The sequence below is a fragment of the Castanea sativa genome, chromosome 2, assembly GCF_040712315.1.
Source record: "Castanea sativa cultivar Marrone di Chiusa Pesio chromosome 2, ASM4071231v1".
NCBI classification, from domain to species: Eukaryota; Viridiplantae; Streptophyta; class Magnoliopsida; order Fagales; family Fagaceae; genus Castanea; species Castanea sativa.
The window spans coordinates 24699868-24718361 of NC_134014.1; the positions used below are offsets into that span (position 1 = coordinate 24699868).

The 18494-nt window shown below is 41.1% G+C and overlaps 1 pseudogene; it reads right to left on the bottom strand.

Moving 5' to 3' along the window:
* Nucleotides 1-2921: 2921 nt before the first annotated feature.
* The window catches only part of LOC142625104 (polygalacturonase-like), a 48647-nt pseudogene continuing 33074 nt past the window's right edge, over nucleotides 2922-18494 (bottom strand).

The window sequence follows — 18494 nt, forward strand, 5'->3', positions numbered from 1 at the left end:
CCAAATACTTTCCTGCGGTCACTCCGAACATGCATTTGCTCGGATTCAGTTTCATGTTGTACGACCGAAGGGTGTTGAAAGTCTCTTGGAGGTCGCTTAAGTGATCGGACTCTTGAACGCTCTTCACTAGCATGTCGTCTATGTAAACTTGCACATTTCTTCCAATCTGGTGAGTGAACATCCTGTTCATCAGTCTCTGATATGTGGCTCCTGCATTCTTGAGTCCGAAGGGCATTACTTTGTAGCAGAAGAGCCCCTGACTTGTAACAAACGAGGTCTTCTCTTGGTCATCTTCATCTAACTTGATCTGGTTGTAACCAGAGAACACATCCATGAAGCTCAAAAGTTCATGTCTTACGGTCGAGTCTACCAGGGTATCAATACACGAGAACGGGTAACTATCCTTAGGGCAGGTCTTATTTAGATTTGTAAAGTCTACACACATTCTCCACTTTTCATTTGCTTTCTTGACCATTACCACATTTGCCAACCAATCCAGATAGTATACTTCACGTATGAAATCTACCTCTTGTACTTTCTGTACTTCCTTGGCTTTGGCTCGGTCTCACTCAGAGGCGAACACTCAATTTTTCTGTCGAATGGGAGAGAATGAGGGTGATACATTCAACTTGTGGACTATTACTAACGGGTCGATCCCCAGCATGTCTTCGTGACTCTATGCAAACACATCCTTGTTTTCTTTTAGGAATGTTACGAGTGCTTGCCGTGCTGACTGGCTAGCCAAAGTACCAATCCTCGTGGTCAATTCAGGCCTAGAGTCATCGAGGGGTACTTCTTCTAGCTCTTCCATTGGTTCTGCTACCGTCTGCTGTTCTTCAATGTTCATTGTTTGTAGGTGGTTGTCCATCTCCATCATGGCCACCTGCTTTCGTACAGCTCTCCAATTCCATATTCGGTAGGGAACTTAATCATTAAATGGTAGGTCGAGGTTACAGCTTTCCATGCATTGAGAGTAGGTCGTCTGAGGATAGCATTATAGGTAAATGAGCAATCGACCATAAGAAAAACCACATCGTTAGTGATTTGCTGGGGGTAATCCCCCACCGTCACAAACAATGTGATCACGCCAAGGGGGTAGACCCTTGCCCCCCTAAAGCCGATGAGTGGAGCGTTTGTTGGAACCAGTCGCTCTTTACTAATCCCCATTTGTTGGAATGCGGGGTAGTAGAGGATATCTGCCGAACTTCTGTTATCAACCAAAACTTGATGCATATTGTAGTCTCTTGCTCGTATGTTGATGACAAGCGCGTCGTCAAGCGGATGGTGAAGGCTTCATGCATCCTCTTTCGAAAATCCAATGATCGGGTTATTAATCCGTGCCATTTTTGGTGTAGAACCCGTTAGCTGGATGCTCTGAACCACCCGTAAGTAAGTTTTGTGAGCTTTTCTAGACGACCTTACAATAGCGGTGCCCCCAACAATCATCCTTATGTCTCCTATCGGCGGTCTGGGACGCTTGTTCTCTCGTTGGGGGGCCTGGTCTTGTGGCGGATTCATCTTTTCTTTGCTAACGAACCTTTGCAGCTTTCCTTGTCTAATAAGAGCTTTAATCTATTGCTTCAGGTCGTAGCAGTTAGCAGTATTGTGGCCGTGGTCACGATGGAAACGACAATATTTGTCCCTTGACCTTTTGTTAGGATCCCCTCTCAATTTGCCGGGAAAGGTCAGGGCTTCTTTATCCTTTATCTGCATTAGCACTTGGTCGATCGGAGCCGTCAGAGGGGTGAAGCTTGTGAATTTCCCTATTGGTGGTTTGGAACGTCTGTCCTCCCGCCGTTCTCCAGTCCTGGCCATCTTCTGTCCTCGGTTTAGTCGTGTATCTTCCTGTCTCTCCCTTTTTCTAGGCTTCTTTTCCTTGGCCAATAACGCATCTTCTGCATTCATGTACTTGGTTGCCCTGTAAAGTACTGCGGACATAGTCTTTGGGTCATTCTTATACAGAGAAAATAGAAACTTACCCTTCCGCAACCCATTGGTGAATGCTGTTACGAGTATCTTGTCATCCGCTTCGTCTATCGAGAGAGCCTCTTTGTTAAAGTGAGCTATGTACAATCTTAGCGTCTCATTTTCCCGTTGCCTAATGCTCATCAGACACGTGGTGGATTTCTTATACTGGTGACCCCCGATAAAGTGTGACCCGAATTGAGCACCTAACTCCTTGAAACTGCTAATGGAGCTGGGCGTTAGCCTGCTGTACTAGATCCTCGCAGGTCCCTTCAGCATAGTGGGGAAGAACTTGCACATGATCTCATTTGGTACCCCTTGAAGGTGCTTTATGGTCTTGAAAGATTCCAAGTGGTCTAAGGGGTCCTTGGACTCGTCATAACTCTCCACCTGAGGCATACGAAATTTTGGGGGAAGGGGACATGAACTGACGGGTGTTGTGAAAGGCAAATCAATTCATTGGACCAGGTCATCGAGGTCGTTGGATACTCGACCTCTGAGGGCGTTCATCATCACGTCCATCTGCTCCCTCATCATCTGCATCTCAGCGGCTATGTGAGGTAGGAGAGTGTCAGAGACAGATGGCCGGCTGGTGTCATGTCGTTTCGGTCTGCTCGGAGCGTTGCTACCTTTAGGTCCTTCTTGGTTCCTCCTCTCAGCGCTTGTCCCTTCTTGGTCTTCCTCCTGTGTGCCGAGATGTACATTCTTTTGCTGCAACTTCTCCTCCAAATCATGATTCTTCTTGGTTAGGCATTCAATCGCCGCTGTGAGCGTTTGGACTTGTCTCTCCAAGGCCGTAGTGTGCGGTTCGTCGCCCTGATTGTTGGTTGTCGCCATCGAACGAGTGAGTACCATGCAACTTTTTATCTCAGGGGTAAAGCAACAGTTGATTACTCTTTTCCCACAGACGACGCCAACTGATGATGACGAAAAATCACCAGTTAGTCACACGATCCTCACAAGCTTGAAACAACATCTGCACAACAAAAAGAAAAGACCTAACAGAGAGCACCGGTGTGGTGTCGGCCAAAAACCCTCTGAAGGTCAAGCTAGAACTTTTCGCAACTCTAGAGTGTCAGAGTTGAGTGAATTATGCGTACCTTGTATTCTGAGGGTTCATGGGTTTTTATAGTAGAGTCGGCCTCTGTTTCTTGCGCACCAAGGCGTTTCTCTAAGGAAGATCCTCTTTAACGAGCATATATTACGGAATCCTTTACTCGTTAGAATTCTTCTCGTATTGGAATTCTTTATAGTTAATCGTGAGACGCAAGTTAATTCCATTTAGGAATCCTTGGAGCAAAATCAAAACAGATGACTGCCACGTGTCGCTTACATCCGTCCACTATGCGTCCGTGCACCTTGGATCCGTTGACTATCAATCTGCCAGCCTCATGTCGTCACATTCAGCTAAATGGGTCAGTCACCTACATTTTTAATCCTCTTCAGTCTATTGTACTATATTGGTTCATTATAACTGTGAATTGAGATTATAATGAAGATATTGTCATCAAGGCTTTCTTTTTTAGTTACGAAAAACCACATAAACCTTGTATTCTCTCTCAACTCTCTCTCTCCATTTTTTCCTGAAATATAACCTGGTATCAGAGCTACAATTTTGATTTCTATCCTTTTTGAGAGCCGTCTTTTTCTTTCTCAGTATTCTTCCGTTGTGTTCGTCCTCTTCTGCATCCCTTAACTATTGCCAAGCCAAAAGTTTCTAATGTAGCCCTGCCGTCGTTAGAAGCCGCATCATTGTTGTGAGCAGCATCATCGCTTCAAGAAAAAGAGAGAGATATAATGGATTATACAGCACGAGTGCACGAAAATTATATCTTGCACCCGGCATATATGCCGGGTGCAGGATATACCGGCTCACGAGTGCAAGGCATTGAGAAGGTTTTGGGAGCTTAATTTGGGCCTGGAACTAATATAGAGTAAAACTTCGGCCTGCCATAATCAGGGTCCAACTATCTAATGGGTTTGAGTAATTTTAAAGGTCACAATCATGGGCTCATGCCAGCTAAAATTTTTAAGAATCTATCTTGTGTAATCTCCTTGAACATGTTAAGGATTTTTCATAAGTAGCCTTATCCGAGTTTAAACCAAAAACTATTATAGTTCAAAATAACTTACCTGACCAGGGCAAACTTTTTTGCCCGGGGTAGTAATTTTGATCAATCACAATTGGATTTTGGACATCCATCATAATGGCATGTTGGAAAAGAATGTTCTTAATAAACCCATTGCTAGGTTTTCCCAAGACTCCTAATAATGCACGAACCAATCAATCACACCCATGACCAATTTAGCATCATTATAATATAGTTGTTACAATAACATAATATTTTAATTTAGATCAATAAATAAATAAAATATCTTTACTTGATCTCATGCCTAGGTCCACATGCAACATTCTCAATTCACAAGTTAGTGTTACCGGGGCCAATTGAGATGCAATCATCACTAGTCTTGATCTTGGAGTTGAGAATTGTGACACTTGAAGATAATTGGACGTGAATGCCATCAATGTCTGGGTTGTTTCTAGTTGTGGAAACCCTGATACCTTGCATTTCACGTTGTGGTAGCCATTGACATTCTCATAAGTTGTTAAGCATGTTTGCTAATATCACAAGGCTCAAGATTTAATTAGACAATAATAAGATTGACATTAAAGGAGTCCAAATCTTTTGTGCCACTTTTTTGGCTCTACTTTGTGCTCCACAAATAAAAACATGACATGTGTAACCTAATTAATTAAATTCTAATTTTATTCCTTTAATATTTCAGTTACTCAAAATAAATTAAAAACTCAGCACACCCTATCACCACCACCGGTCTACCAACTTCCTTTGCCAGTGCCACTAGCAAGAGGTGGCCAATGCTATCGATGCTTCCATTCATGACTAACCATTGACTACGATAAATGAACTCTTCCACTTCATCCCTCTCAAACCAACCCACCACCAACCTTCACCGGTGCCACTAACAAGAGGCTACCGAAGCCATCAACACAATCACCTCCTTGAAGAATCCATCGCCTCCTTAACGAACCCATCTCTCTTCTACCCCACCACTAATTTCAACCAAAAAACAAATACTAAAATCAAACTTTTGGTTAAAATAAAAATCCTATCAAAAAGCAAAACCATCAACACCCTTTTAAAACTAAATGAGATTATTGCAACTTGATTTGAATAGTCATAACAAATCCTTAAATAACTCTTCAATATAAAGGTAACGATGGTTGTGGGTGGGTTTGAGAGGGATGAAATGGAAGAGAGATATGTTTGTCGGAGGTGGTGGTTGGCCGTGAATTGTAGCATTTATGGTGTCGGTGGTCTCTTGCTACTGGCACCGTCGAAGGTAGGTGGTGGACCCGTGGTGGTGAAGGTTAGTGGAGGACTGGTGGTGGTGATAAGGTGTACTGGGCTTTTAATTTAGGGTAAAACTTAGGTATAGTACCTTATGTTCCCTTTTTAAATTTAAGCCACGTGTCTAATATAAACTACTCAACAAACAAGCGTTAAAACATAAAGCTCCGTCTCTTGGCATTTTATTTTATCTATATTACTATTTAAGATGCTTCCCTAGTTTGGAATCCTAATTTTTGTTGTTCAAAAATACCTTTATACCTGGACAAAACTGGAGGACAATCCAGTAAATTACATTTATAACTTCTAAATAACCCACTATAGAATAACTTCTCACTCCTTTTTTTTTATTTATTAAATAACTTCCCACTTCACTAAACCACTACCAAATAATAATTACCAAAATTCAAATTTTGCCAACATTACCAAAACGTAGTTACTCTCCTTCTCTTTGTTTTTTTTTCCTTACCTTAAAAAAATAAAAAACAAATAACGTTATTCAATTTTTCTGGAGTTAAATTAGATCACGTTAAGTTAGTTTTTAAAGCTCATTTAGAGAAAAATAAAATTAAAAAAAAAACTTATCCTTATCCCATCATCCCATGTAGTTTTTACTTTTATTTTAATTTTAATGAGATTATCTCATCTCATGTAGTTAAAATAATACTAGCCTCTAAGCACGTACGTTGTGTGTGTTCATAGGCTCTTCTATTTATTTTGGGTAAAAGTTAATAATTTTTATCTATTATAATTTGAAAATATATATTTTTATTTTTAAAATAAATAAAAATAATAAACTTTAGAGATAAGCGATAACTGTAATTTCTTTTTTGAACGTGTGTTTGAAAGTAATGTAGTGATATAGAGAAAAGTTTGGATAGGGAAATAAGATGAACGTGAGGGGAAAGAGGCTAAATTTTAAGAGTTCTCTTAGTTTTTTAGTTTTTAATTTTTATATTGGGGGTGTTTTACTTTTATTAGGATGAAAAATGAATAAAAAAATGCTAAATTTTAGGGATTAAAAAGATGAATGTAAAGAAAAAAAAATCCTAAATTTTAGGAGTTGTCTTTTTGAATTTAAAATGAAATCTATTATTTGTTGGACATTTATAACCCTATTTCTAAGAGAAGTTACCCTTCATTAATGAGGGTGATGAGGATGTTTTTGATCAATCGACATAAGGTGCCAAACGATCCTCACTTGATCATCGGCTTGTGCCGGCAACCAATCCTAGGGGGGTCACCAATCCCAAGGATCGTCGGGTTAGGCATGGTGTCGATCCAATCCCCTTCCTGACGGTCCAAAGTGCCAAGATTCCACTTGGGGTTTTCGTGGAGTCCACTCATATGCCTCTACTTGGAAATAACTAGCACACCACGACCAAAGACCTATCGCACAATCAAATCTTCCCTATATGGGAAAAGAATCCCCAAGATCTTGGGACCCTTATCTCTATAAGGAGATTCCCCTCGTATCAAGGAATTTAGGTTTGCTCTCCGCTACTATATAAACAACAAACCCTAACCTTCTTTAGGTACGTGAATTCTCACTAGCTCTTGCACTCTTGAGTTCTTGAAAATTATTCTATCACTAACTTAACCTTCGGAGGGTCTTTGGTCGGCACCCCACCGATGCTCTCTGTAGGTTCTTTCATTCTTTTTGTTCTTCAAGTGCACCTATTGGTGTGTGTGTGTGGATAATCAACTTACCGAAGATTTTGTGCTTCATCAGTTGGCGCTGTCTGTGGGAGTGAGTGATAAGTCATATCGCCGTTTTGAGGACAAAGAGTTGCATGGCCCTGACACGATCAATGGTCACCACCAACCAAGAGACTGGAAACCCACCCAGTACATTGGAAAGGCAGGTACAAACCCTCGCTGCAGCGGTTGAACAACTCACTTAATGGAACCACAAGTTGGAGCAACAAAATGATTAGGAACCAAACGATCAGAATGACGAACAGGGTAGGGGTGTATGCAACAACGATCATCCCTTGATGAATGATCACTAAGAAAGGGACGACCAAGAAAAAAGCAATGCCGCTAGTAGGTGGGACCAGCAGGATACCAGTCGTCCCTCTGAACTGGAAGTTGGCGCATTGTGCATGGCACAAGAGATGCAGGTAATGAAAGAGAAGATGGATATGATGATGATTGCCATGAGGGGTTGAGTGTCCACTAACTTGGACGAACTAGTCCATCGTACCAACTCCCCTTTCACAGCACTAGTCACATCCTTCCCTTTCCCAACAAAGTTTAGGATGCCACAGGTGGAAGCCTATGATGGATCGAAGGACCCCTTCGACCACTTGGAATCGTTCAAAACCCTTATGCATCTACAAGGGGTTCCGGATGAATTATGTGCAGAACCATTCCTACCACACTAAAAAGACTGGCCCTCATTGGAGGACAACGGTACGATCCTTGGTAAGCCTCCTGAACATCAAACAGCAAGCAACGAGAGCCTGAGGTCGTACATCACCCGATTCAAAAAGGAGGCACTATTGATTAATGAAGTTGACGATAAAGTCCTAGTCACAACCTTTACCAATGGACTCTGACCAGGAGAATTTCTATTTTCAGTTTACAAGAATGATTCGAAGACCATGGCCGATATACTGTACTGAGCCACAAAGTATTTGAACGCTGAAGATGCCATGATTGCTAGAGAGGTCGGGCTGAAGAAGCAAGAAAAGCATGACGATCCCTATCTAGACAGAGGAAGAAAGGCAGCTTGAAAGAATGACAAGAGGGATGAACAAAGGTTGGGGCCTTCACTAGGATGGATTGCCAACTTCACTCCACTTAACACTTTGCTTAATCAGGTCTTGATGCAGATTAGGGATGAACCTGCATTGACATGGCCTGATAAGTTAAGGGCGATCCAAACAAAAGGCTAAGGAATAAGTACTGTCACTTCCATTGAGATCACGAGCATGACACCTTTGAGTATTATGACCTAAAGCAACAAATAGAAGCCCTCATTAAGCAAGAAAAATTGCAGTGGTTCGTAGGTTGAGAAAGGACAGGAGAAAACCTACCAAGGGACTATGAGCTGAACCTACGGGCTGAAAAGCGACCCAGGGCCCCACTTGGAGAAATAAGAGTGATTGTAGGGGGAAGCACAATGGTCAGTTCCTCAAGGAAGGCAAAAAAAAAACCTACTTGTGGATGGTGCAAAATGTCCAGCTTACTAGATGTTTGCCCAAGCTTACTTGGATGGATGACCCAATGATCAACTTCATTGAAGAGGATGCCCGATGACTCCACCACCCCTATGATGAAGCGTTAGTGATCAATCTGACCATAGCAAACTTCAATACTCGACGGGTCTTGGTGGACAACAAAAGCTCAGCTTACATCCTCTACTATCCAGCCTTCCAACAAATGAGGATTGGTAGGGAACGACTTACACCATCAGACATCCCTCTAGTGGATTTCGGTGGAACGAAGGTCATGCCTGTTGGATCATCACCCTACCAGTCACCATCGGCACCAATCCTCAACAGATCACCAAAGATGTTACCTTCTTGGTAGTAGATTGTTTATCGACCTACAATGCCATCATCAATTGACCAACGCTCAACCGACCAATGCTCAACGCATGGAGAGCGGCCACATCATCACCTATTGCAGAAATTCCCAATCGAATGCGGGACAGAGGAGGCCCGCAAAAACCAGATGGCGGCCGAGGAGACTAGATGATTGAAACAAACAGAAAAATACTCATCGGGGCAGCATACCCAGTTGACCTCTCGCATGAAGAAGAACTTAGCCTCCATTGGCGATTAGAATCGGACATGTTAGATATCAATCTCAGGGCAGCCTGACAACACATAAAGTTTTAGAAACCCTTGGATTGAGGGATTTCTTGGGGTTTGTAGCAGTAGAAAAATTCCTTGAGGGAAAGAGAATGATGGCCTCCACTAAGCTGACCCCATAACACGTCAACCCCAATGAATAACCTTCATGCATTAAGGGAAATCTGACAAGCAGACACGCCCATGTAGGTTGCTAACTGACAATGCAAGAAAGTCAAAGGCAGGCGTAACCTTGCTATAAAGGTAGCCTCATAAAAACCTACATTTGATGAACCCCCGGTATAACACTTCTCCCTTCTATGGCCTTTCCTAATGGGCACATTGTCTGGGATTTGAAACGAGGCCTCAACCTACTAAACACATCGTTGCTCATGTCAACTGGGAAGTCACAGACCGACCAGTCGTCAAGAAGAATAACCTCTCTAAGACGTCGCCTAGAAGGATTGGCTTCCTTAGGAGGCGTATTGGATGCCGACTCCTTCTTGGAAGCTGACAAGCCATTCGACACGTATTCAACCCTAGACTGACTGGTCACATTGTCGACCGAACCTATGTGGACTGACGATGAATTCTCACTCGTTGCTTCATTATCTCTAAACATTTCCTTACCTACAAGCGATGAATGAAAACTAAGATTCTACTCTACCTCCTAAGTAAAAAATTAAAAAAAAAAAAAAGGGAGGAAAAGGAAAAAGCAAGAATGCAAAAATGAAACCAGTGAGGCATACCTATAATTGACGAAAGCAATGAAGTAATGAAAACCGACGAACAAGAGAAAACTGACGAATGAGCTCTAGGATTAGAAATGGAAAATATTCGAATGATAAGGAAAATAACGGCATTGAACTATTTATAGGGTGATCTGACATGGAAAACGAAGCGTCGCTACGTTTGAAGCCCCAAATTAGGGAACGACATGTGTCTCTTGCCCAGTTCAAAAGAAATAATTACCCCTATTTATGACGCTTGACACCAAGGCAAGGCATTAATGATGACATACTCCGCGACCCTTCGGCTACTCCAACGACTCACGGAGTAGGGGGCAATTGATGAGGATTTTTTTGATCAATCGACATAGGGTGCTAAATGATCCTTACTTGATCATCGGCCTTGTGCCGAAAACTGACCCTAGGGGGCTCACTAATCCCAAGGATCGTCAGGTTAGGCTTGGTGCTGATCCAATCCCCTTCCTGAAGATCCAAAATGCCAAGGCTCCATGTGCGATTTTTGTGGAGTCCACTCATATGTCTTTATAGGGAAATAACTTGCACACCATGACCAAAGATCCTATCGCACAATTAGATCTTCCCTATATGGGACCCTTCTCTCTATAAGAAAATTCTCCTCATATCAAGGGATTCAGGTTAGCTCTCCACCACTATATAAACAACAAACCCTAACCTTCTTGAGGTACACGAATTCTCCCTAGCTTTTGCACTCTTGAGTTCTTGGAGATTCTTCTATCACTGACTTAACTTTCGGAGGGTCTTTGGCCGGCACCCCACCGGTGCTCTCTGTAGTTTCTTTCTTTCTTTCTTTCTTTTTGTTCTTCAAGTACACCCGTTGGCGCATGTGTGGATGGTCTACTCACTGACAATTTTGTGCATCATTAGAGGGTATTTTTGAACCACATAAAAGTCCAATTCAAAGAGGTGAATCCTCTTATAGATAGTATAGATTAAGTTATCCACCATCGTTTTCACTTATCTAAATAAAATTATTAAGTTTTAAAATCCTAAATTTTAGATTACTTATAAAATCTTTTTTTTTCCTCTCTCACTTTTTTTTAGGCATGAACAATTCTATCAAAAATAAACCCAATTAGATATTTTTTTTTATTTAAAAAAAGGTTAGAAAGATTGTCCCTTGTGGACGAAAGGAGTCATTTTTAATGGAGTTGCCACCTAGTTTTTGCAATGGCTTAGGAACCAGGGGATTCTAGCATTTTGCCCTCATTTAAAAAAAAAAAAATTTAGCAATATGTCCCTGTTTTGAAATTATATAGGTTCGTGCCCCTGTTTTGAAATTCGATTGTTTTAAAATCAAGTTATGCCAAATGAAACTTAAAAAAAAAAAAAATTGCATGGAACTCGAGTTCATAGAGCTCGAGTTCCATACCTATAGCTGCGTTTTAAATGTCCTATAGTGGCGTTTTCAATGGAACTCGAGCTCCATGAACTCGAGTTCCATGCATTTTTTTTTTAAAGTTTGATCGTGCTATACTCGATTTTCTACAAATTGAGGTTTACATTGAAACTCGATTTTGAGAAAATCGAGTTTCAAAATAGGGGCATGGACCTAAATAGTTTCAAAATAGGGACATATTGCGATTTTTTTTTAAAAAAAAAAGGGCAAAATGCTAGAATCCCCTTAGGAACCATATATATAACGTCCTTTCGAGGAAGGACCTTTTGATCCTATTACCAGAGATATAGGTTCGGAGTTAAGGTACGATCTTGGGAAGGTGTTAGGCACCAAAAACTACCTAACCTTAAGATTAGCTTCCCGTCATTGTGTTTTATTTCTTAACCCTATTAAAGGCATACCCAACATTGTTATCTAACTCACACATACACTAATCATGCATGTAACAACCAACATGGCATTAAACATCCCTAACCATACATTTATCATGCTCACAAACAAAGCCTACCATACATCTAATCATGCATATCACTTCATCAAAGACCTTAGCCTTCATCTAATCATGGCATCAAGGCATTCACCACATCACAAACCCTAATCATACATCTAAGGATGCTCTATCTCAAACTCCATCATATCATACCAAGGCAGCAACAAAACAAGGCAGCAAAGTGGGCATGGTGAGCAAACATAGATCATCACATGTATTCCAAACTCTTAGGCATGAAATCATAAATCAAACAAGCATATTCATCTCTATCATCAAAGCAAGACCATATCACATATGCATAAGCATTTCCAATGCATGACTTACCTTTTACTTACCTTACAGCAATTCAGCACCTATGGCATTATGCATGACCATATGAATGCATGATCATGACATTGAAATAAAGCAAACACAAGATAAACCCTAATTCTAACATGTGATAGAAAACAAGCAAACAAAAATGTGAAATAGAGACTTTGTAAGCATAAAAACATGGAAAAGAAGCTAAAAAAAAGGGTGAAAGTAGAAGCAAAACAAACCAAAAAACAAAAATTAGGGTTTTTAAGCAGCGTCTTGTGCATGCAAGAACAAGCCTACGTGCACAGGTTCTTGAACAAAAAGCCCTAAAAACACAACCAAGCCTAAAACACTAAATCTAACACCCTAACATGCATTTTGAGCATACAAAAACGTAAACCTAATCTAGAAAAGCATATTAAAACATATTATAACAAACAAATAAAGCAAACAGAAAGATTTAAAAGTAGAAAATGAAAGAAAGGAAAAAAGAAAAGTTTAGACTAGATACCTTACACAAAAGCTTTCCAAGCTTGATTTTTGACCGTTCCCCTCAGTCAAATCTATTCACAAACCAATAAGAAAGTAATTAGTAATACTAAACTTGAAGATGAAGGCCAGAAAAGACCCTAATCAAAAGAAAATTGACTTGAGGGTGTTTTGTGAAAAGCTCCCTTTTTTATTCACCAATTCTAGTGAATCTTAGTGTTTTCTCATAGGATTTCTATGTGTTTCAAAAATATACCTTGTAAGGCTACTTATAGTGTGAAAATATGGGTTTGGACGATCCCTAGATGATGTACGATTCATTTCAAACCTCAACATAAATGCAAAAACTTGTCTTGTATAGTTTTGGAAATCGCTATGCGTGCGCAAGATCGGGCCAATTTACGCATGCAGAAAGCGGCGTCCACAAGCTAATTCATTCGTGTGAATAGCGAGGGTTTCCTTTGGCCTTATTTTTCAAAAATTGATTTATTAGCTCATTAAAAGTTTTATTTTTCATTTTAACACTTCTCAAGTTAATTTAACTTCTGATTGGGCCCTAAACCAACATTGGGTCTTAGAATTCAGCATCATTGGAAATGGGGGCCTGAGTCGTAAAGGGTACAAAATGCGGTGTTTACAGATGTCCCTCTTTTGATTTGAGAGCTTCACTAACAGAATAAAAAGAATAAGAAACAAAAAATTTTGTTTCGACGTACGACTCAGGCCCAACCCGCGCACACAATACACATCACGCATACATGGGGTTTGGTGCAACTCCGTAGAGTTGCATGGGATTTTGTATGTCTAAATTCCCACCTTTGCTGCTCAGGAAATGAGCAATGATAGGTTTGCTGTCCTAGAACTTTTTTTTGCCAATTGCAAGCAAAAGGCGAGTGACTCACTATCCTAGAGTCACTAAAAAAGAAAAAAAAAGTGCTCTTACGAGCTCAAACAATCAAACAAGGGTGCTCTTGCGAGCTTAAAAGGACATATATATCTATGGTGTCCATCTTGGGCTCTTGCCTAAAACTTCTTCGGGTGGTACTTGTCTTCCATCTCTACTTGTTTTGGTGAGGCTCTTACCTCGGGTTGACCTTGGTCTCTATCTCTACCTCTTTTGCCGCGCCTACATGTTCAATTCTCGTAAGATATGCGTGGAATTTGTATAGTGTGCTTGCATGTTCAACTCCCGAAGGATATGTGCACAACTTCTAACTTGTATAGGATTTGTACCTACATATTCAATTCCCGTAGGATATGTGCACAAGATTTGCATTATGACTTTCTGACTTGTATAGGGTTTCGTGCCTGCATGTTCAATTCCTGTAGGATATATGCACAAACTCTATGTCACATGGGATTGGTGCCTATAAATTCAAGTTCCGGAGGATATGTGCACCACTCAGACTTGTACAAGATCTGTGCCTGCATATTCAATTCCCATAAGATATGTGCACAAGGTCTGTATTTTGACTTTCTAACTTGTAGGGAGCTTCGTGCATGCATGTTCAATTCCTGAAAGATATGTGCACGAATTCTGTGTTACATGGGATCGGTGCCTACATATTCAATTCTTGGAAGATATGTGTAGCACTCTAACTTGTACAAGATCTGTGCCTGCATATTCAATTCTCATAGGATATGTGCACAAGGTCTGTATTATGACTTTCTTGACTATTTTTGGATGAAAGATCCACTGGGGATGTTGGAGGACTCACTAGGGAGTATGCTTAGTTGAAAAGTGTTTTGGTGATGATTTCGACCTACCATGAAGTCTTGATGATGTATGGCTCACTGAGGAGGAGGTAGCTTACTTGGGATTTTCTGATGGTGTGTTGTTCACTGAGGAACTTCCTTCCACTAGGGAAATGATTATCTTCTTCTTTCTCATAAATCACTGAGGATTGATGTTAACTCCACTCTTAAGGGGTTTTACCTAACTCTACTAGGAAAATTTTGCTTTGCAACTATAGAGGGAGCTACTTTTGTGCCTTGGACCCACGGGGGAGTTCGTCAATGATACCGAATTTACTTGGGATTCAGTTGATGATCTTAACTTACGGAGGAGTTTTCTTGATGATTTCTGGTCCACTGAGGGATACTTGATACTTTCAACCCACTGGGGATATTTTGATAGTTTTGATCCGTTGGGGAATGATTTTGATGTTTTTGATCCACTGGGAGATGCTCTTGATGTATGTTGATCCATTGGGGATATTTTTGTCATTTTTTGATGTACTTTTGAATTTTCCTTTGCACTTCCAGCCTTGTGGGAACTCCGTGGGGATTAAAATTTTTTTTTTTGTTGCTAAACTACAAGTAATTTAGCGGGAGGCCTAAACTACACGTAGTTTAGCCACCAAGTGTGTTCTTGCCTCTCCATTTTCCTCCAACGGTTACCAACCATTTTTTTTTCTATTTATTCTCTTCATCTCCCTCATCTCTTCACATTCTCCATCTCTTCCACGTCTCTTCTTCCTTTTTATCTACAAAAGCTTCTGCCCTCTCTCTTATTCCCCTTATAATCTAACTCTCATTTTCTTCTCCAATCTCAACTTCTCTCTCAAAATCTTCATCTCCTTCAATGGCACCCAAGTCTAGGAAAAGTTCCTACTTCCTCTTCATCGACGTTCTCCATCTCACCTGTTGGAATGGAGTGGTAAGGCTAACGACGGCTCCTCTTTCAACCTACAGATCACAACAACACATTTTGGAGGGTGCAAGGACTGAATCCGTAAGTTTTTCAAACTTTCCTCACTTTTCAAGTTTTCCTTTGATCTTTTGTTTTAATTTGTTATTAGGTCTATAAATGATTGGGTTTTGCTTTGGGATGGGTTTAGATAAAAACCTAACTCTCTAGGAGTGGTAGAAACATGCTTAGGTTGAGAAAACTTGGAAAATATCAAAGAACAACCTATTGTGTTCATTCTTACCTATGCAGAATCGGGCCTGCGTACGCAAACTTGTTCTTGCGTGTGTAGCTTGAATTCACGTGTATGCAGGCTTGTTCTTGTGTGCGTGTATTTGTTCTTCAGTTTATGTGTGTGTAGGATCCTTTTTGCGTACGTGTGCAGGATTCTGTGTACACATGGTTTTACTTGTGTGCGCATAGTGAATGGTAGAAACCTTAATTTTGGCATTTTAGCTCCTTTTTCACCCGTTTTCTCATCTGTTTGGAATTTTAACATCATCCTTCACCACTTTGGCACTTGATTGTATGTCTCATGTCACATTTCATCCTGTTGTGCATCCAATATCACCTTTTAACCGCTTCCTTCACTTAATGAAGAATTTAATCCCATTCTCTTTTACAGGTCCCAGACCCATATTCTGTAGGGGAAGTAGCTAGGTCTTGGTCTGGTACTTTGTTTTAAATGAGGAGACTCAGGGTTATGTCCGTGCTGCAGGTTTTGAGCCCGTTATTCGTTTAATGCCTGAGAGGTCTGCTAGTGCTGTCTTGGCACAAACCTTGGCTGAGAGGTGGTAGGACACTATCCACACCTTCCATATTGCTGGCTAGGAGATGACCATCATTCCTCATGACTTCCACCACATGACTGGCTTGCAATTTGATGGAGTCCCGATCAGTCTAGAGGACGAGTCGGGTGTTCGGTTGGGTGAAGACTTACTAGGGAGGAGGTATGCTACTGAGATGATCCACTACACTGATCTTGAGGTGGACTTTATGCATTGTCCATAGGAGACGGTTGAGGAATGCCTTCGGATGGCTAAGGCCTTTTTGTTGTTGCTGGTAGGGTGTACTCTTTTTCCACCAGTGGGCAGACGGTGTCTTTAAGGTGGTTGGCCCTTTTCCAAAACTTTGAGATGGCTTGGGCTGCTAACTGGGGGTCAATATGCTTGGCTTATCTTTACTCCTCTTTGGACACTTTTAGTCGAGGGACATTGCGCTAGCTAGTGGGGCTTTGGAAGCTCCTTGAGGTTAGTTTTTCTCTCTTTTCTCTTGTAGTTCATGCATTCTCATTCTTACAGTCATACACCCACATGCCATATGGGTTAGGACCATATACTATGCATTCATACCCATATCTTGCAAAATATTATCTTGGAAACTGCCAATCTGTCTTTTGCACCATATCTGAACCTTACAAACTGTACCATAACCTCTTGCAAATCGTCATCTTTCAAACTGCCATTTCTGAATCTTGTACACTGTCATATTGCAAACTACTATTTCTGAATCTTGCAAACTATCATCTTGCAAACTATCATCTTGCAAAGTTTTCTTTTTTGAACGTTGTACACTACCACTTTTTTTTAGTGTTGGGCCATGGAGTACGCCCTTATTGCTAGAGGAGCTAAGTTGGACTTGAGGAGGATCACTCCGCTTCGGGCTCACCTAGATAGGCTCTCTCCCTAAGATATAAGTTAGAAACATATTCCGCTTTCCATTAACTGCATGCTTCTTTAAGGCTCTCTTTCTAACTTCATGTGTTGTAATAGATCATATGGAGTCCTTGGGCTAGAGTTGCTCGGGTAGCGGACCCAGGCCTAGAGGTAGTTGCCATAGTTACTTCTAGTCTCTCCCAGACCCTTGAGTGTGGTTGATTGAGGGTGATCTACTTGGTAGAGCGAGTGTGCTGCCAGCTGGCGGGGGAGGACGTGCCTTGGGTTCCTATGGACCCTCCAGCATTCATGTTAGCCCCTTGTTCCATGACGGATTCAAAGTACAGCTAGTGGGGGTCGGGCATTCCTTTTAATGATTAGGTTATAGATGAGTCAGATTACGAGGAGTTTAGTGGGACTCGCCTCATTCCTTCTATCCTTGCTCTGGTATGTGTTCCTGCTTCTCTTATTTTCCTTTATTCAGTCATTATCTACATTCTTGTACACTAGTAACACCCAAATGAAACACTTGTGTTAGGAGGGCCCTACTATAGGAACTATCATTGATCCTCCTCGCTTACCTTGGTCGGTCTATGCTTATGGTCTTGATGGCTTTGCTCAGGAGCATCCTGTTGGCCGCAATACAAATGTCATGGGCTGCCCTTTTCCTGAAGGCACTTGGGCGGTGAGTTCTCTTTCATTTTTGTTCCCTTTTCCTTTCTGTTCTTGCATTTGAATACTTGTTCTAACAAACTGTCCTTCAAAATTCAGCCTACTGTCCGAGAGCATGAGAAGCTTGTCTGGCTTGCAGGAAACCTCAAGCTAAAGTTGACCGAGTACTCCCAGTAGCTGTATGGAGGCGGGTATGCAGAGGATGATGATGATGATGATGGTGGCGGTGATGGTGCGGGAGGTTTAAAGTTGACTTCGAGTCACCAACTGAGGAAGAGGTGTTTTCGGTATCCTGCAGATAGATAGACAGACATAGACACAGACACAGACACAGCATAGCATAACATACTTTTTTCTTTTGTTGCTTTATTACTTTTCTCTTTTTAGCACACATGCTTGCACTTTAGATTCAGTTTGAGACATTGGGTTGTATTTTAAGAGCACCTTTTACATTGATGCTTTTATTTGGAATATGTACTTAAATTACAAACTTGTGGGAACTTTATGCTATTCTGTTGTTCTTGGAAATCTTGTACTTGAATTGTGGCTTGAGTAATCTTTTTATTCTCTCCCTTGCACCTTCCCATACCGTCAAGTTAAATGAATGAATCTCTTCTCTCAATCCCTAATTTTTTCCTAGGTCCTCGACCTAGCAGGATTCCTCTAATTTTTGCATGGATTGCCTTTTGGTTTTCAACCCATCGAGGCTCCTTGTATTGTCTTTGAACTTATTTTTTTCTCTTTTTATTTTCCTTTCCCTCACATCTTCTATCTTTCTTTCTTTCCCTTTTTCCAAACATGGCCATATGAGAGGCCCCAATTGCTTCATCCAACTTTGGGATATGAGAAATGACTTAGGGTTGTCATGAAGTGGGTTCACTTAGCTGAGAAAGCTTATAA